The sequence below is a fragment of the Carcharhinus amblyrhynchos genome, chromosome 4, assembly GCF_965287045.1.
Source record: "Carcharhinus amblyrhynchos chromosome 4, sCarAmb.v2.hapA, whole genome shotgun sequence".
NCBI classification, from domain to species: domain Eukaryota; kingdom Metazoa; phylum Chordata; class Chondrichthyes; order Carcharhiniformes; family Carcharhinidae; genus Carcharhinus; species Carcharhinus amblyrhynchos.
The window spans coordinates 12,528,304-12,549,601 of NC_137327.1; the positions used below are offsets into that span (position 1 = coordinate 12,528,304).

Genomic DNA, 21,298 nt, shown 5'->3' on the forward strand with positions numbered 1-21,298 from the left:
AGACAGCCAGTGACCTGGGAATGTGCTAAGAGGCTGCAGGGCTTTGGGTAAAGTTGCTGTCACGGTGGCACAGTGGTTAGCGCCAGGGTCCTGGTTTCGACTCCAGCCTTGGACATTCTCCCTGTGCCTGCGTGAGTTTCCTCCCAGTGCTGTGGTTTCACCCCATGTTCAAAAGATGTGCAGGTCAGGTGGATTGGCCATGCTAAATTACCCCTTTGTGTCCAAACAATGTGTAGGTTATGTGGATTAGCCATGGTAAATGTGCAGGGTTACAGAGATGGAGGAGAGGGCATGATGGGATCCTCTTATGAGGAGTCAGTGCAAACTTGATGGGCTGAATGGCCCTCTTTCTGCACTGTAGGAGTTCTATGGTTCACTGCAATTGTGTAAGGCTCCTGGAATTCAGCTGTATGTGTAATTAGTGATTACAGCTGCTTTGTTACCAGGAGCTGCTGTCTTGTAGTGAGCTCTGATAGGGAGTTGCTCTTTCTACATGTAACAGGTAAAATTGTCAAAGTGGAAATCTTAAAGTGTTTCTTACAGGTGATGCATTTCCACAATGGGCCGAATGGTCTATTTCTGTGCTGTATTATTCTATGACAGAGCTAGTTAGCTTTAAAAGTGTGACCTTTTACCAGAACAGAGAGCTTGTGCGTTACCACCAGATGCTAATGGTGCATCTATCTGTACAAGGAGAGCCAGATATTCTGATATTGACGAAGGCTGTTGCATATCCATTTCCGGGGATTTTAACAGTCCCTATATTCTCAGGTTTCCTTGCAGATCTTTGCTCATTATTGCACCTCCTAATATTCCAACTCAATGAAACGTTTTTTTTAATATAACGTCATTGTTTTTGTTTACATTGCAATCAGATTTCCAAACTGGTGGGATTTGAAATCCTGTTATCTGATCGAATAGGATAACTACCAACTTTGTATTTATATAGCACCTTTAACTTATAAGATACCCTAGAATACTTCACAAAAGTCCAAGCAAAATGGCACTCTGAGCTGTGTGAGGGCACATTGGGACAGGTGACCAAAAGCTTTGTCATGGGTGCCAGTGAGGAGAGTGTTAATGAAGGAAAAATAGTGAAGTGGCGAACTTCAGGGTAGGTGACATTGACCCAGGCGTATGACAGCTCAGTGGTTTCCTTAGTGCCACCCAAATTCACGATCAGAACAAGCATCTGGGAGCGTCCTACTCACTTACAGGTGCTTTATATTGCAGGGAGAGGAGGCACCCAGGATACTTCAGAACATTGTGTGTACATGAGGAGTAAGGTTGCCAACTCTTCTGCATTAGCCTGGAGTTGGCAGGAATTAAAGAACCATCATTTGGATACTTCTGGAGGCAAGCTGGTAGGAAGAGAAAAGATGCTGCAGTGCTGCAAATAAATTGTGTTTCATTTTCCTTTTTTGGGGGGGCACTTTCATTTATTAGTTATGCAAGTGTCGGAGATGAGACAGGGCTGAAAACTGGCTGTTTGACAGGATGGGGCAGTTGAGGAGGGTAGACCATTGTATCTGGAAATACGTCCAATAGAGATATTTTGATTTGATTTATTATTGTCACACGTATTGGGATACACAGTGAAAAGTATCGTTTCTTGCGCGCTATACAGACAAAACATACCATTCATAGGGGAGAAGAAAAGGTGAGAGTGCAGAATGTAGTTTTACAGTAATAGTTAGGGTGTGGAGGAAGATCACCTTAATATATGGTAGGTCCATTCAAACATCTGATGGCAGCAGGGAAGGTTGGTACATGTAGTTTTTTCCTGATGGGAGGAGGTGGAAGGGAGTACGTCCACAGTGTGTGGGGTCTTTAATTACACTAGCTGCTTTTACAAGGCAGCAGGAAGTGTAGACAGAGTCATTGGATAAATAGTCAATAAATAGTTGGCAATCCTCATGATGTTTTTGCAAAGTCTGCGCTAAGCTTGTAGAACACAAGCTGTTAGGCATTGGGACTGTTGCAAATGGGTATGTCCCATGATGCTGCATGGCAGCACAGCCCATAGGAAAAACGCTTTACCCTCCCGATTTACAAACTCCCTTAAACAACCTGGTACACCCTTTCAGCAGGGGCACATCCTCTCCACTTACTGCAGACTGCCTGATCTTAGTTGCGGCATTGGACCTGTTACAGCGCTGGCTCTAATCAATCACAAACCAGCATGCTGCCATCTGCTGTGCTTCTCTGCACCGCCATTCAGAGCTCAGGCACTTCCTGTCACTTACAATACCTCTGAGGAGTACAACAATGACAGATTTCTCTCTCGAATCAGTTAGTCAATTATTAACTGAGGGATTGAAGAAATACTAAACGTCAAAGCAGCTTGGGTGGCTGAGCCAGGCAGTTCTAGAAAGGCAGTGGCTGTCTCACAGCGCCAGGGACCCGGGTTCAATTCCGGTCTCGGGTCACTGTCTGTGTGGAGTTTATACACACTCCCCGAGTCTGGGGAGTCATGGGTTTCCTTCAGGTGCTCCGGTTTACACAGAACATTACAGCACAGTACAGGCCCTTTGGCCCTCAGTGTTGTGCCGAGCTATGTCCAAACCCAAGATCAAGCTATCCCACTCCCTATCATTCTGGTGTGCTCCGTGTGCTTATCCAATAACCGCTTGAAAGTTCCTAAAGTGTCCGACTCCCCAATCACACCAGGCAGTGCATTCCACACCCCAACCGCTCTCTGAGTAAAGAATCTACCTCGGACATCCCTCCTATATCTCCCACCGTGAACCTTATAGTTATGCCCCTAGTAACAGCTACATTCACCCAAGGAAATAGTCTCAGTGGTTTCTTCCCGCTGTCCACAGATGAGCAGATGAGGTGGATTTGCCATGGTAAATGTATGGGATTAGGTGGATGGCGAGGTGGGGGGGTCTCGGGTGGGATAATCCTTTGGAGAGTCGTTGCAGACTCAGTTGGTTGGATGGCCTTTTTCTGCACTGTGGGGATTCTATGGTTTGGCTGTAGAAGATTGGCGTGGTTTCAGTCTGGGCACCTTACAGCCACTGCAGGTGGTCTCTGTACCCCCTGGGCGAATGTGGGGTAGGGGGGAATAGATCAGTCCAGGCTCCCTGCCCCCTAACCCAGCGCCACGACCACAAAGTGGGGGCAGGATGGAACTCAGCTGAGGTGCTGCCCAGTGTCCAGCCACGCATATAAAAATTGGCCAGTTGGGTGAGGTATTGGAGCACTGCCTGTGTATTATAACAAGAACAAACGAACAAAGAACAGTACAGCACAGGAAACAGGCCCTTCGGCCCTCCCAGCCTCTGCCGCTCACTGGTCCAACTAAACCATTTGTTTGTATCCCTCCATTCCCAGACTGCTCATGTGACTATCCAGGTAAGTCTTAAACGATCCCAGCGTGCCTGCCTCCACCACCCTACTTGGCAGTGCATTCCAGGCCCCCACCACCCTCTGTGTAAAAAAAAAACGTCCCTCTGATATCTGCGTTATACCTCGCCCCTCTCACCTTGAGCCCGTCACCCCTCATGATCGTCACCTCCAACCTGGGAAAAAGCTTCCCACTGTTCACCCTGTACCCCAGAAATGCCTCTTCCTTAGAGGGGGTAAAAATCTAAATAAACATTGTTACTTTGACAGAAGTTAAAGTCTTGTTTCCTTCCCGAGCTTTCAGGCAATATGTCATTTGTCCAAAACTGCTTACGTTAATATAGTGGAGGTTGTGGCCCCTAAACTCTGCTCCCTCCACCCAGGGGAATTTGTGCTCCAGACTTTTTCCCTCGTTCCTCTGTTGCTTTCTGAAAGTGGTTCTTCACACTGGCACATGGCGCCAGGGCATCGCCTGCCTTCTGTTAATTGCCTGTGTGGCCATTTTCCACATTGAAGCTCCGGCTGCCAGTTGTACCATCATGGAGAGCATCACACTCGGTCCAACTGGACTCTGAAGAGTAGCAAACGTTAAGGAGGGCAGGAGCAGACAACAGAAGGACGGAGAGTGAATGGTGAAATGGGCAGACACGTGGCAGATGGAACTAAATAGTACTGAAGACTTGTGCTGCAGAACCTGCTGCTTTCCTGGCCAAGCTGTTCCAGTACAGTTACAGCAGGAGGCACGGTGGCACAGTGGTTAGCACTGCTGCCTCACAGCGCCGGGGACCCGGGTTCAATTCCGGCCTCAGATGACTGTTTGCGTGGAGTCTGCACGTTCCCCCCGTGTCTGCTTGAGTTTTCTCCGGGTGCTCCGGTTTTCTCCCACACGCCAAAGATGTACGAGTTAGGTTGATTGGCCATGTTGAATTGCCCTTTAATGTGAGGGGGATTAGCAGGCTAAATACATGGGGTAACGTGGATAGGGCCAGGGTGGGATTGTTGCTGGTGCAGACTCGATGGCCTCCTTCTGCACTGTAGAGATTCTATGGAGTCAATGACTGGCGTCTGCCTGGCAGTGTGGAAAATTTGGCACATCGGCTACGACTCTCACCAACTTTTACAGATGCACCATAGAAAGCATTCTTTCTGGTTGTATCACAACTCGGCATGGCTCCTGCTCTGATCAAGACCATAAGAAACTACAAAAGGTCGTGAATGTAGCCCAATCCATCACGCAAACCAGCCTCGCATCCTTTGACTCTGTCTACATTTCCCGCTGCCTTGGCAGAGCAGCCAACATAATCAAGAACCCCACACACCCTGGACATACTCTCTTCCACTTTCTTCCATCGGGAAAAAGATACAAAAGCCTGACTTCAGGTACCAGCCGACTCAAGAACAGCTACTTCCCTGCTGCCGTCAGACTTTTGAATGGACCTACCTTGCACTAAGTCGATCTTTCTCTGCACCTTAGCTTTGACTGTAACACTACATTCTGCATCCTCTCCTTTCTTTCTCTTCTACGTACATAAGAGTATAAGAAATAGGAGCAGGAGTAGGCCATCTAGCCCTTCGAGCCTGCCCCGCCATTCAATAAGATCATGGCTGTTCTGAAGCAGATCAGTTCCACTTTCCCACCTGCTCCCCATAACCCTTAATTCCCTTGTCTGTCAGAAATCTATCTACCCTTGACTTAAATATATTCAACGAAGTAGCTTTCACCACTTTAATGGGCAGAGAATTCCAGATGTTCACCACCCTTTGAACGAAGAAGTTCCTCCTCCACTCTGTTCTAAACTGCGCCCCCCCCGCCCTTATTTTGAGGCTGTGCCCTATAGTTCTGGTTTCCTTTCTAAGCGGAAAGAATCTCTCTACCTCTACCCTATCTAGCCCCTTCATTATCTTGTAAGTCTCTAAAAGATCCCCCCTCAGCCTTCTAAACTCTAACGAGTAGAGGCCCAGCCTATTTAATCTCTCCTCGTAAACCAGCCCCCTCATCTCCGGTATCAGCCTGGTGAACCTTCTCTGTACTCCCTCGAAGGCCAATATATCCTTACCTTATATACTGTATGCTTTGTACAGTGCACAAGAAACAATACTTATCACTGTATACTAATACGTGTGACAATAATGAATCAAATCAAGTCAAAATCAAATTATTTAATGAAAAGGTCTGAAGCTTGTGCTGTGCGTTTTGTAGTGAGTATTGGAAACTCAGCATTGTTTAATAGTTCAGATTTTTTGTGTGTGTAAAACATGTACAGCCTGGAGGTACTTTACAAACAAAAAGTCAGCTTCAAGATGAAAAGAATATTCCAAAGTGCACAGTTGGACTGATGAGGCACTTGGCAGAGGGACTTGAAGGTTGTCCATTGTCACGGACGTCATTAGGGAGGCTGTGTGGTCATACGGTCAAGGCCAGCTCAAACCATGGCGTCATTCAACCTTCCAGTAGGCCCTCTTCTGAGGAAAATGGATACGTGGTGAGTTGGCCAAAATGTTCCAAGCCGTTCTCAGGGCTTTGGCATGGTGTTGCTAACAGTGGCCAAGAGCGTGTTTGAATAAACCAAACAATAAATCAGGACCGGCCCTTCCTTAATCTTGCGAGCATTAGTCATTTGTGTTTTGGAATAACCGATTTAGTTTTCGTAGCCTGAGGGTTTGACCCAGCCCCCACCCTCAATCCACAGCCTTCCTACCTCCCCCTCCCCTCCCCCCAGCACACCACCCACCCCCATTGTTTGGAAACAAATGGAAGTCGCTCAAGCTCGAAGGGGTCACACTGGTGTTTTCCACATGACCAGCCTCGGAACAGAGGATGCCTTTGTTAATATTGTCTGCTGTCATTGCAGCCACTTCACCAAACATAAGCCACTTATTGCTGTTCTCACCTTTAACCCTTTGTTGGACGCTGCCCCATTGTTGGCAGAGGTAGCGCCGGGAGTTTCCAATCTCCGTCTGCGGAGGGGGGAGCGGGGGGCGGTGGAATACGATCAATATTCCGAGCGGCCGGCCCAAAGCGGGCTTTTCCAGTTGGCTTGCTCGGAGCGGGAGCAGCCTCGCTCCCCATCTGTTGAAAGGAGAGTGAGAAGGGGATCTTTGCAAAATAGCCAAAGAGTGTCTGCTGCAGAGGCTGGGCAGCTGGGCTGTGGGTGGGTGTGCAGGAGATGTGATGTGTACCAGCTAAAGAATCAGGAGTGTGCAATCAACTTAATCAGAGCGTTGGCTTCAGCCCCACTGGGGGTCAGTTGTGTAGAAGATTTTAGTTGTGGCCCAGTAAGTGTCAGGAGTTCCTCAGTGAGAGGCACATTCCCCTTTGGCCTCTTTGGGAGGCTTTTTTGTATTTCATTTTTTCAACAGGAAAAGGGCATGTTTCGAAAGGATTTGTTTCTTTCCTTCAGTGTAGTTTGCTGAGGGGGTGTTAAGAGAGGGGAACCATTGTCTCTCCCACCTTCTTCCATCAGGGAAAAGATACAATAGTCTGAGCTCACACGCCAACCAACTCAAGAACAGCTTCTTCCCTGCTGCCATCAGACTTTTGAACGGACCTAACTTATATTAAATTGATCTTTCTCAACACCCTGGCTGTGACTGTAACACTACATTCTTCACCCTCTCCTTTCCTACTCCCCTGTGTACTCTATGAATGGTATGTTGAATGAAACTGAATTACACAAGAAAGGGTGTTGAACAGCCAGGTTTAACTGGTTAACTAAGACTTTCCACAAATCATCAGCGCTGCTGGTTTGAATGAGTTACTCTGGTGGGCATTGAGTCTCAATCAGAGTTTGACTCCAGGGCGTGTAAGGAGATATTCGGACAGGTGATAGGAAGCATGTCTTAAAGATTTCTGTCCCCTCTCCTGGCAGCTATGGATCAGAATTTCAGTCCTTCAGGGGTTCGGGTGTGGGGTGGGGATGGGTTTAACAAGGATGCAAAAGCAGAACAGTATATCCTGATTGCTGCATTTTCTCAATGGAGTCTGTCTAACCCAATATGATTTGATTTGATTTATTATTGTCACATGTATTGGGGTACAGTGAAAAGTATCGTTTCTTGCACGCTATACAGACAAAACATACCATTTATAGAGTACATAGGGGAGAAGGAAATGAGATGGTGCAGAATGTAGTGTTACAATCATAGCTAGAGTGTAGAGAAAGATCAACTTAATATGAGGTAGGTCCATTCAAAAGTCTCACAGCAGCAGGGAAGAAACTGTTTTTGAGTTGGTTGGTACGTGACTGCAGACTTTTGTATTTTTTTCTTGACGGAAGAAGGTGGAAGAGAGAATGTGTGGCATTTGTGGGGTCCTTGAAATATGATTTGAAAGCTGAGTAGCCTTTTTACACCATTTTTGTAAACATCCTAAGAAGGTTGCAGGGTCAAATTAAGCACCCTAACCTGCACTGCTTCCTGCATCTTTTTTCTTAGGTGGCTTAATGTTCAGTGAGATTCAGGTCCACGTGACCTTTCTCCAGTACGCAAGAGATGCAGTCATCTTCAACAACAACAACTTGCATTTATTTAGCACCTTCATTGTCATGAAACATCCCCAGGAGCAGTCTCAATCAGAGTTTGACTCCAAGGCGTGTAAGGAGATATTTGGACAGGTGTTAGGAAGCAAAGAGTTGGCATAAATGGGTCATTTTTCTGATTAGCAGTCAGTGACTAACGGGGTTCTGCAGGGATTTGTGCTAGGACCCCAAATGTTCACTTTATATATTAATGATTTGGAACTAAATTCTTCAAATTTGTAGATGATACAAAGTTGGGTGGAAGGGTGAGCTGTGAGGAGGATGCGGAGATGCTTCAGCGTGATTTGGACAGGCTGAGTGTGTGGGCAGTTGCATGGCAGATGCAGTATAATATGGATAAATGTGAGGTTATCCACTTTGGTAGCAATAATAGGAAGACAGGCTGATTGGTGTCTGTAAATTTTGAGGCTGATTTTTAGGCTGATTGGTGTCAATAAATTGTCCCTTAATTGGATCTCTCTTAATCCGGCGTACATGCAATTCCCTAAATTTCCACCCACTTTATTGTGGGTTCCACTAGAGGTAGACAAAAACGACAACGAGCGACGTAAGACTCGAATAAGGCACTCACTGAGTGTGTTAAAATGGGTGGCACGGGCTTGTAGGGCCGAACGGCCTGTTTCCTGTGCTGTGCTATTCTTTGTTCTATGACAGATTATTACTTGAATGAATGTAAATTGAGAGAGGTGAATAATTAGCGAGACTTTGGAGTCTCTGATCGCTGAGGCAAGCAAAGTCAACAAAGCCACAGCTTAAAAGGAATCCCTACTTATTTACCCACTAATCTCTTTAACCTACACATCTCAGGACAATTTTAGCATGGCCAATCAACCTAACCCGCACATCTTTGGACTGTGGGAGGAAACTGGAGCACCTGGAGGAAACCCACGCAGACACAGGGAGAATGTGTAAGCTTCACACAGACAGTGACCCAAGCTGGGAATTGAACCCAGGTTTCTAGAGCTGTGAAGCAGCAGTGCTAACCACTGTGCTACCGTGCCGTTCTGGGACCTGCGGAAATGTGTTAACTGCAGAGCATAAAGTGAAAGCAGGTTTGTGCGTGACGGGTCACTTTCTGGTTTTCTTACTGCTTTTTTTTATTCATTCATAGGACATGGGCATCGCTGGCTGTCCAGCATCTGATGTCCATCCCTAATTGCCTTTGAGAAAGTGGTAGTGAGCTCCCTTCTTGAATCACTTGAATTCTCGAGCCATGGTTAGACTCCTTTGAGATTAGACCCCAGCTGATGTGGGGGACATCAGTAGCTCTAAAGTCTGATTTTGATTTGATTTGTTTTATTATTGTCATGTGTATTAATATACAGTGAAAAGTATTGTTTCTTGCACGCTTTACAGGCAAATCATACCATTCATAGAGAAGGAAAGGAGAAAGTGCAGAATGTAGTGTTACAGTCATAGCTATGGTGTACAGAAAGATCAACTTAATGTAAGGTGGGTCCATTCAAAAGTCTGATGGCAGCAGGGAAGAAGCTGTTCTTGAGTCGGTTGGTACGTGACCTCAGATTTTTGTATCTTTTTCCCAACGGAAGATGGTGGAAGAGAGAATGTCCGGGGTGCGTGGGGTCCTTAATTACGCTGGCTGCTTTTCCGAGGCAGTGGGAAGTGTGGACAGAGTCAATGGATGGGAGGCTGGTTTGTGTGATGGACTGGGCTACATTCACAACCTCATGTAATTTCTGGGATCTTAGACAGAGCAGGAGCCATACTACTCTGTGACACAACCAGAAACAGTGAGAAGCCTCACAACACCAGGTTAAAGTCCAACCAGTTTATTTGGAGCCATGAGCTTTCGGAGTGTTGCCCCTTCCTCAGGTTAAAGGGTGATTTCTATGGTGCATTTGTAAACGCTGATGAGAGTCGTAGCAAACGTGCTGAATGGCATCTTGTGTTCAGAACTTCACATGAAATACTTTTAACTCAGCTCAAAGCTGGTAGTTGTTCTTGGGTATGGATTAAAAAACTGACTGAATATTGGACAACAGGAGTGAGAGGTGGGGAACAAGAGGTGTTGACACAACGAGCAATTCTGATTGGCATGCATTCAGAAACCCATTCCCAAATTAATGCAGGATTTCAATGGGATTGACAGGATGCGACTTGGAACCAACAGAAGGAGAGGAGGACTTGCATTTTTGCAGCACTGTTCACTACCGCAGGTCTTCCCAAGATGTTCTATAATCAATGCAGTACTCTTGAGGAGGAGAACTGTTATAACGTTGGAATGAACTGGATGATTTGTAAGTGTGCAGAACCATGTGGATTAAATTAGATGGAGATAATGTAAAGCACGGCACATGAAAGGCAGAAATGAGCAATCCTTGCCCTCTGTAATTAATGTGGAGGAGACATTAATGAAGGATGTCCAAAAATATCTGCGAGACTTTGTAGACTTGAATTTAGACGCAGAGCAAATCATTAACAAATGGAATAGAAAGCTGAATTGTGGTCAAACTGTGCAAGTCTGAAAGCACATTGAGTTAGAAACCGAGATCTTCTATTTCTACATTGCGGCAGTGATGACACCGCGAAGATACCGCACGGAGTACCTTTGGGATGTCGGATGGATGTGGACACCTCAAATGGTTTAACCTTTGGCCTGTCTTTATTGGTGCGTCACCAGTTCTGGCAGCCATTTTGTGCCACCCATGAACTCTACCTCCAGCCGTTTATTTTTTTTTTGGTATTTGTCAAAGGAATGGTGTTTTGTTTACATTAACTCATTGCCAAGATAGTTTGGCAGCACTGTCAAGCAAACGCGCCGCAGGAGCCTGCATCCTCTACTGGACACAGCCCAGCACTCTAGTCATGGTTTTCCTGTAAGTTTATTTACGACTCACAGAGCCGTACTATACAGCGCAGATTGGTGCCATTCATCTCATTGTGCCTGTTCGTGTCGCTGAAGAACTAGTCCCACTTACGCTGCTCTTTTCCCGTAGGGTGGCACGGTGGCACAGCGGCTAGCACTGCTGCCTCACAGCGCCGAGGACCCAGGTTCGATTCCTGGCTTGGGTCGCTGTCTGTGTGGAGTCTGCACGTTCTTCCCATGTCTGCATGAGTTTCCTTTGGGTGCTCTGGCTTCCTCCCACAGTCTGAAGCACGTGCTAGTTAGGTGCCAGAGTGTGGCAACTAGGACATTTTCACAGTAACAGTAACTTCATTACAGTGTTAACTACTTGTGACACTAATAAATAAACTTGAAACTTAGCCCTGCAAATTTTTCTCCTCATCCGACTCCCCTTTTGATACCTGTTCCCAACATCCTTTTAGGCAGTACATTCCAGAACAACTTCTATTTATATTGCAGCTTCAACATAATAGAATATCCCAGACAGCCTCACAGGGGCCGGAATTTTCCAGCACCATCCCTGCCCCTCACCCCACCTCCGCTACAGTGGCTTTTTCCACTGGGGAAGCAATCTGCCATTTTTCATCAGCAGGACTGGAAGATCCCGCCAAAGTCAACATTAATTTGCATGGCTCGCTCATCCCGCTGCCAGGGATCCCATGGCAGGGGGTCGACTTTGGCGGGACTGGAAGATCCCGCCGATGAGAATGGCCTGAAAATCCCGCCTAGGGACATCATACAACAAACAATGATGCCTAAGCTGTATAGGAGGCATTAGGGCAGATAACCAAAAGCTTGGACAAAGAGGGCAGGTGTATCGAGTAGTCTCAGGAGAAAGGTGAGGTGAAGCGGTTTAGTGAGGGAATTCTAGAGCTTAGGACATAAGCTCTAATGTACTTTAGGGAAGGAAGTCTGCCATTCTTACCTGGTCTGGCCTACATGTGGCTCCAGAGCCACAGCAATGTGGTTGACTCTCAACTGCCCACGGGCAATTAGGGATGGGCAATAAATAGTGGCCAGCCAGCGATGCCCATGTCCCATGAATGAATTAAAAAAAAAAGCTGCTGAAAGCTAATTCAGGATGGATTAAAATTGGGAGTTGGAATTCGAGGAGCAGAGATATCTCGAAGAGTTATGGGAATCACAGAGATAGGGCAGGGGTGGGCCACAAAGGGGCTTTAAAACAAGGATAAAAAATTTTTAATTGAGACATTCATAAACTGAGGGCCAAGATAGGTCACAGGGATGATGTATGAATGGAACCTCATGTAGTGTGGGGCATAAGCGATGGTGCTTTGGGTGTCTGATGTTTCTGGACTGTAGGGTGTAGCAGGTCAGGCTGTGTTGGAATTGTCGACTCTTGAAGTAACAATTCAGCAGCTGATAGGCTGAGGCGGGGTGGGGCTCGAGCAGCGTCTTGGACATGGAAGTTGGCAGTCTTCGGGATATGTGGCTGGAAGCTCATCTCAGGGCCAGATACACCACCAAGATTGTGAACAGTCTCGTTCAGTCAAAGGAGGAATGGAATCGACAGCAGGGAGTGGGGTTTGTGGCAAGGGACAAAACCAGTCATTTAGGACTTCCCAATGTGATTGGAAGAGTTTCAGTTCGCCAGTACTGGAGAAACAGCAATTGAAGGACAGTGAAGGGGCAGAGAGAGAGAGAGAGATAGGGGTGAAGTCAAGTTGGGTGTCACAGGTGGCACTGGGTGTTGGTGGAGAATTGTATGTGGAGTTGGATCAAAAACATGAAGGTAGTTTATGAAGAAGCAGAACCCATATCTCCTTTACTGAGCCACAACCTAGAGGCTCAAACAGTCTATTTAACAGCTCTTCCCTCAGGCCCCTCTGACTTCCTGACATAATAAGAAGTCTCACAACACCAGTTTTAAAGTCCAACAGATTTATTTGATATCATGAAAATGATTCTGTGTTTTCAGATTTTGATTTGGTTTGATTTATTAATGTCACGTGCATTAGTGTTCAGTGAAAAGTATTGTTTCTTGTGTGCTATACAGACAAAGCATACCATTCATAGAGAAGAAAAGGAGAGAGTGTAGAATGTAGTATTACAGTCATAGCTAGGGTGTAGAGAAAGATCAACTTAGTGCGAGGTAGGTCCATTCAAAAGTCTGGCAGCAGGGAAGATGCTGTTCTTGAGTCGGCTGATAGGTGACCTCACACTTTTGTATCTTTTTCCCAACAGAAGAAAATGGAAGAGAGAATGTCTGGGGTGCGTGGGGCCCTTAATTATGTTGGCTGCTTTTCCGAGGCAGCGGGAAGTGTAGACGGAGTCAATGGATGGGAGGCTGGCTTGCGTATAGTTTTATGCGGGCTGTATCCAGTGGAGGGCCCTTCACTTTCACATCCCCTGATGGCTGTGTCACTGGCATCACCCAGCGGGGCGGTACGCTGGAATCCTGGGCTGCACACACATATCCGAGCTGACTGTGCAGTAAAGAAAACCTCTCTGTGGTTCTGTGGCTGGGAGATAATTGTGGCCTGAAGTCTATTACAGCATGCAGACACTTAGGCACCAAAAATGCCATTAAAAGTAGCTGGTTGCGAAAACAAGTAGCCTTGAGCTATAGCACCTCTGATTGCTTTTGATTCCCGTCTACATCCCGATCAGTCTGTGGTGAGGCCAAGACAGACTAATATGTTGTTGATTGGACTCAACACAGAGGACGTGAAATCAGACACCTTTGACAAGGCTGGCATTTCACACAGGCCTCCTCAGCTGGTAGCTACCGGCAGCAGTCCAGTCAGAAGCACTGGAGCGTTTCTCCTGAGACATAAATCTTGCCGTATACGTTTATTTTTGTTATGTAGTCCCCCAGCTGTGTCGGCCCTGGCTCGAGTGTCGTACCCTAGCTTCGGAATCGGAAGGCTGTGGGCGACTCCAGACACTTGAGACCCAACCTAGGCTGATGTTTCGGTGCAGGACTGAAGGAGAGGGCCTGTCTTTACAGCTGAGATATTAAGCCTGTCTGCCCCCACTCAAGAAAAGGTCCCACTTCAGTATTTTGAAGAACAGGTGAGTTCTTCCCAACGCTCCGGGCAATCACAGAATCTTACAGTGCAGAAGGAGGCCATTCAGCCCATCAAGTCTGCACCAACCACAATCCCAGCCAGGACCTATCCCCAGAACCCCATGCATTTACCGCAGCTAGTTCCCCTGACACTCATGGGGCAATTTAGCATGGCCAATCCACTAATCTACACGTCTATGGACTGTGGAAGGAAATTGGAGCACCCGGAGGAAACCCACACAGACACGGGGAGAATGTGCAAACTCACTACATACAGTGACCCAAGCTGAGTATCAAACCAGTCCCTGGTGCTGTGAGGCAGCAGTGCTAACCACTGCATGGGAAATATTTATCTCCAACCCAGCAGCAATGAAGCAGTTGATTGATTCCTAGGGGTTATCTTATGAGGAAAGTTTGGACAGGTGGATGCCAGGACCCACTAGGTGGATTGGCCAGGCTAAGTTACCCCTTAGTGTCCAAAGATGTGTAGGTTAGGTGGATTAGTCATGACAAATGCATGGTATTATGGGAATGGGGGAGGAGCATAGGTCCTGGATGAGATGCTCTTTCAGAGACTCAGTACATCCTCCATGGGCCGATTGGCCTCCTTCTGCAGTGTAGGGATTAGAACAAAGAACAAATAAAATTACAGCACAGGAACATGCCCTTCGGCCCTCCAAGCCTGCACTGACCATGTTACCCAACTGAACTAAAACCCTCTATCCTTCCGGGGACCATATCCCTCTATTCCCGTCCTATTCATGTATTTGTCAAGACACCCCTTAAAACTCACTATTGTATCTGCTTCCACTACCTCCCCAGCAACGGGTTCTAGGCACTCACCACTCTCTGTGTAAAAAATCTGCCTTGCACACCTCCTTTAAACCTTGGCCCTTGTGCCTTAGATCTGTGCCCCCTATTAATTCACTTTTCAACCCTGGGAAAAGGCTACTGACCATCCACTCTGCCCATACTTCTCACAATCTTGTAGACTTCTATCAGGTCACCCCTGAACCTCCGTTGTTCCAGTGAGAACAAACCAAGTTCTCCTCATAGCTAATGCCCTCCATACCGGATAACATCCTGGTAAATCTTTTCTGTACCCTCTCCAAAGCCTCCACATCCTTTTGATCGTGTGGTGACCAGAATTGAACACTATATTCCAAGTGCGACCTAACTAAGGTTCTATAAAGCTGCAACATGACTTGTCGATTTTTAATGGTATCTAAGGTATCCGGTGGTGTTTCGAAAAGTGCAAGGTAATCAAATTGAAACGTATACAATCCTGAGGGAACTTGACAGGATGGATGTTTTTCCCTTGTGGGAGAGAATAATACGTAGAAAACTATCGACCTTAATCTTGAACATACCAGTGGGAGAGGGTGAAATTCTGTCTCACTTCCTGATCTTTAGGACTAAGGTTATCTCCCATGACAGCACTAATCCCCTCATTAATTAACAGGGTTACTCCACCACCTTCTCCCAGCTACCTGTCCTTCCTGAATGTTGCCTTTCCGTGGATATTCACATCCCGGTCCTGGCTTCGTCTCTTTAATGGCTCATAAGTATGAGTTTCTATTTGAGTTGACAATTCATCTGTTTTATTACAAATGCTGTAGGCATTCAGATACAGAGCACTTAATTTAGTTCTTTTACAGTTTTATAAATGCTGGCGCTGACTGATAGCATACTCTTAAGTTCGCAATTACTGTCCTTTCCTGCCCTAATCTGATTACCTTTATCCTTAGATTAGCTGTCTTAGTCGATTGTCTTATCATTTCCCTTTGGTTTATTCAACTTCCCCAACAAGATCCCACCCCACCTTACTTTTTTAAATTCATTCATGGGACATGGGCATCGTTGGCTAGCCAACATTTATTGCCCATCCTTTGGAGGGCAGATGAGAGTCAACCACATTGCTGTGGCCCTGGAGTCACATGTAGGCCAGACCGGGTAAGGATGGCAGATTTCCTTCCCTAAAGGAAACCAGATGGGTTTTTCCCTACATTCGACAATGGTTTCATGGTAGATTCTTAATTCCAGATTTTGTTCATTGAATTCAAAATCCACTATCTGCTATGGTGGGATTGAACCCAGGTCCTCAGAACATGAGTTTCTGAATGAATATTCCAGCGATAATACCCCTAGGCCTCCTGATAGGTTAAAGCCCTCTTTACTTCCCTAGTTAAAGGACTTGCGAGAACAGCCCCCACGTAGTTTGGGTGAAACCTGTCCCAGTGGCAGCTCCCGCTTTCCTCAGTGCTGATGCCTGGGCCCCACAAACTGGTATCCATTTCTCTCACACCAGCCGTTGAGCCACGCGTCCGTGTCTCTAATTTTATTTACACTGTGCCAATTAGCCCATCACTCAGTTACTAATCCAGGCCACCATCTCATTGCTGTTGATCTGTGCTCAAATTAGCGTTTCAAAGGTTAGGACAAAGTATTTTGGAACTTCCTGAAGGGTACTAGATAAATGCAGGCAGCCAAAGAATCTCAGCGGAGGTGAAAACTTGGAAGTGAGCTTGAGATGTCAGATTGGCGAGATTGTCATCTGGGGTGTTTATACAGAATTTAAATACAGCTTCTGTAAGTTCCTTGGCAGAGGGTGAAGAGCGTGCAAGTCCTCTTGATGTTAAAATGCTTTTGATTTGATTTGATTTATTATTGTCACATATATTAACATACAGTGAAAAGTATTGTTTCTTGCACGCTATACAGACAAAACATACCATTCATAGAGAGGGAAATGAGAGAGTGCAGGACGTAGTGTTAGTCATGGCTAGGGTGCAGAGAAAGATAAATCCATTCAAAAGTCTGACAGCAGCAGGAGAGAAGCTGTTCTTGAGTCGGTTGGTACGCGACCTCAGACTTTTGTATCGTTTTCCCGGCGGAAGAAGGAAGACGGAAGAAATGCTCAGCAGTGTTTTCAGATTCCTCCAATGGTCGCTACTCCTGATCTCCATAATCTTGGTAAGAAGTCTCACAACACCAGGTTAAAGTCCAGCCAGTTTATTTGATAGTAAACCCACAAGCTTTCGGAAACACTGTTCCTTCGTCAGGTGTATCCCTCTATCAAATAAACTGGTTGGACTTTAACCTGGTGTTGTGAGACTTCTTACTGTGTTTACCCCAGTCCAATGCTGGCATCTCCACATCATGTCTCCATAACCTTGTCCAGACCTCTGAGATATCTGCCACTCATCTAATTGTGGCTTTGTGAGCAACCCCAATTTTTATCATTCATAGAGTCTTACAGTGCAGAAAAGATCCATCGGCCCATCGTGTCTGCACCGACAATGACTACCATTAAAGGTGTGCTCATCCCATTTTCCTGCACTTGTTCCCCATGTCCTTGAATGTTATGGGGCTCCACCAACCTTACCTTAATATTTCCCTAAGCTTTGGAATAGCCTTCCTCGACTTCCCTGCCCCACTACCTCGCTTTTCTCCTTTTAAAACCCTCCTTAAAATCTGGCTCTTTGACCAAGATTGGGCCATCTGACCTAGTAACTCCTCACATGGTTCTTTGTCGTTTTATAATGCTCCTGCAATAGGCATCTTGGGGCATTTTCCCGTGTGACAGGCATTATACAAAGATAAGTTATTGCTGATGCTTGTAAAACTCCCTGGGTATAGTAAAGGTGACCGTGATTATTCCAGGCTAGGCCCACGATCGTGGGGTACAATTAAGGTTACTGAGCTGTTGATTATTGCTTGTTAGTGGGCTAATTAATGTGCTGATGCAGAATAAAGGGCTGCTTTGGGCTTTAAGCTTGTGGGGGGGGGGGTGTGCGGGGGGGTGGTGTTACAAGAAACTCCTGCTTTCTGTGTGTTTTGTATCAATTTCTTGGAAAAGAAGTCTAAAAAAAACAGAGACTCCCATAAAAATGTTGGCTCCTACCTGTCTGAGATCTGGAAATTGTGTCTGCATGTGTGTGTGGGGAACTGGCGGGCTGCAGGGGTACACAAGGGTTGTACATAGTTATGTAGTTACATGTTCTGTGCATCTAGCTGCATTTCCTGTGCTCGGGATAATGGTTAGGGAAACAAATGACTGTTTCCACAGCTGTGACGTCACCCTGGAACCTTCTGTGGGTAAGGAAAGGTCAGGGTTATAAAACTTCGCACTGATCCAATTAGACTCGCGAATTCCAGCTTCGACTGGGGTGAAATCTGGACAAGATGAACTCAAAAGTTCTGAGAAATAAAAACCTGATACCATTCTCTTCCAATTAGCAAGAAACCAAATGTCTGTCCGCATACTCGTCCCCTTCCCGCCCCGTCATTCTTCCTTTTACACTTTCAGTTCTTTGTCCATCTCCTCAACATCACCAACCGACTCAAGAACAGCTTCTTCCGACTCAAGAACCGCTTCTTCCCTGCTGCTGTCAGACTTTTGAATGGACCTAACTTGCATTAAGTTGACCTTTCTCGACACCCTAGCTATGACTGTAACACTACGTTCTGCACTCTCTCCTTTTCTTCTCTATGAACGGTTGGCTTTGTATAGCGCGCAAGAAACAATACTTTTCCCTGTATCCCAATACATGTGGCAACAATAAATCAAGTCAAATCAAAATCGACATTCTGATCTTCTGACACCACTGGATCATGCAGGACCACAGATCAACAACCTGGACATTGCCTCACGTCCTTGTTCGGTGACTTTCCCTTCAAGTGTGAACGTAGGGTCCGACCTCTGCAACCTCCCCCCACCATACAAGCCTCCCAGATCTCTGTTATGATATTAGGGTGATTGTGCTAGTGGATTATAAATTAGATATAATACGGTAATCTCTATATCGGGTGGAGGGGGGGGGGGCTTGAGCTGGGAGGGTGCATCGAAGGTCAGTTAGCACATGTAAATAAGCTCAAACCAAGCAGCACAAAGCTTGCAATGTGTGTTCATCTCATGTTATTGAAAAAGTTAGTTTACAACAATGATATTGGTTATACTGTAACACAAAAAACAAGACAGTCTCTGTGCTTCTCCATAGAATCTGTACAGTTCAGAAGGGGGCCATTCGGCCTATCGCATCTGCACCAATTGCAGTCCCACCCAGGTCCTATTCTTGTAACCCCACGCATTTATCCTGCTAATCCCCCTGACACTAAGGGGCAATTTTGCATAGCCAATCAAACTAACTGGCACAACTTTGGACTGTGGGCGGAAATTGGAGCACCCAGAGGAAACCCACGCAGACACAGGAGAACGTGTAAACTCCACACAAACAATGGTCTGAGGCCGGAATTGAACCTGGGACTCTGGTGCAGTGAGGCAGCAGTGCTAACCACTGTGCCGCCTCAAGTCGAGCCACAGGCAAATTCCCAAATTTTAACCATGTTGCAATTGTGCCTTTGCTGCTTGCAATCTAACATGACATGGTCACACAGTGGTTAGCGCTGCTGTCTCATAGCACCAGGGAACCAAGTTCAGTTCCCGGCTTGGGTCACTGTCTATGTGGAGTCTGCGTGTTCTCCCTGTGTCTGCCCGGGTTTCGTCCAGGTGCTTTGGTTTCCTCCCATAGTCTGAAAGATGTGCTGGTTAGGTGCATCGGCCATGCTAAGTTCTCCTTCATTGTAGCCAAACAGGTGCCAGAGTGTGGCAATTAGGGGATTTTCACAGCAACTTCATTGCGGTGTTAATGTAATGTTGTGACACTAATAAATAAACTACACTGTAGCATTCCTCCTTTAGCCTATCCCCTTGTCTCTGCACCTTTAATAAGCTGCTCCTTCATATCTTACCCTTTGACGACGCTTTGGATAATCTCTTTAAGTGGCTGTTTACAAATGTCTCTGTGAAGTGCTTGGGGCCTTTTACATAGAGTCATAGATGTTTATAGCATGGGGATAGGCCCTCCGGCCCAACTTGTCCATGCTGCCCTTTTTTTTAAACCATTAAATTAGTCCCAATTGCCTGTCTTTGGCCCATATTCATCCAAACACATCTTAACCATGTAACTGTCTAAATGCTTTTAAAAGATAAAATTATACCCACCTCTGGCAGCTTGTTCAAGACACTCACCACCCTCTGCGTGAAAAGACTTCCCCTCTACACCCTTTTGTATCTCTTCCCTCTCACCTTAAACCTATGTTCTCTAGTTTTGGACTCCCCTACCTTTGGGAGAACATATTTACTACCTAGCTCATCTATGCCCCTCATTATTTTATAGACCTCTATAAAATCACCCCTCAGTCTCCTACGCTCCAGGGAAAAAAGTCCCAGCCTCTCCTAACAACTCAAACCATCAAGTCCCAGTGTCATCCGAGTAAATCTTTTCTGCACTCTTCCTAGTTTAATAACGCTTAATAAAAGTTTAATCAACGTGCTGTGAAATGCAAGTTGTTTAACTGTGGAAGCCATCACCATCAGACAGATCCTGTTTTAATTCAATGTTCCAATGCCCATGTCTCCAATGCAGTGGCAGCCACACTGGGTGGCAGACAGGAACTGAAGGCTTGGCTGGTGGCCCCTTCCGACCATCCAGCAGATCCCAGCATCTGCCAGTTATATTATTCCAGCTGAAGTCAAGTGTATCTCAGCGCCGGCACTGGTCTTCGAGATTCTCATTCAGTCTGTCTCATTAGCACATCTTGCTGCCTCTGAACCTCTGAGTCATCAGGGAGCTCACAAACAAATAAAAATGTTTAAAACACACACAATCTCTCCCATGGTTTCGCGGCCAAACAGTCCATCTGGTATGGGACTGAGACATGCAGGCCAGATGGTCTCAGTTTAGATTCCCTATCAGCGCTGAGTTAGTATCAGCTGGGACAGTAGCAGGGGAAGTACTAGTGGGCTTGCCACTACTGGGAGCAAATACAATCAGAATGGATTTCTACCATTGCCCCCCCCACCATTCCTCCCCACACTGATATTGGAAAGGATATAATGGCCCAACAGTTGAATAGACTGCTGATATTCTAGCTCAGAGGCGGAGAATGTGTGTGAGAGAGGACTCAGGCTTCATGTAGACCAGACATCAGAACTCTCCCATTTACTCACGGACAAATTGGGAGTGCTGTTGATTATTCGCCTCCTGTTCTGTGAGACTGGGAGCTGAGCCGCTGAGGAGCAATTTTTCTGGAAAGCTTCATTCAGATCCGCTGCCATAACCAATTCCAGTTACTGCTGTGGTTCCCTGGCCCGATACCATTTGACTCCACCACACCTGCAAAGTGGTGGCAGATTCAGCTCTGTGATATACATTAAATTTTACAACTTATTAGCCAAGCAGTTTAAAAAGTTTGCTCCATCACTGGCACTATCAGTGCAGAGGCAGCATGGTGGCACAGTGGTTAGCACTGCAGCCTCACAGTGCCAGGGACCCGGGTTCGATTCCCAGCGTAGGTCACTGTCTGTGTGGAGTTTGTACGTTCTCTCCATAACTGCATGGTTTTCCTCCGGCTTCCTCCCACAGTCTGAAAGACATGCTGGTTAGGTGCATTGACCATGTGAAATTCTCCCTCAGTGTACCCGAACAGGAGCCAGAGTGTGGCGTACAG

General features: G+C 46.3%; 1 protein-coding gene across 1 annotated transcript in view; it reads left to right on the top strand.

Moving 5' to 3' along the window:
* The window catches only part of gse1b (Gse1 coiled-coil protein b), a 575,648-nt gene that overhangs the window by 197,318 nt on the left and 357,032 nt on the right, over positions 1-21,298 (top strand). The window lies entirely within an intron of this gene.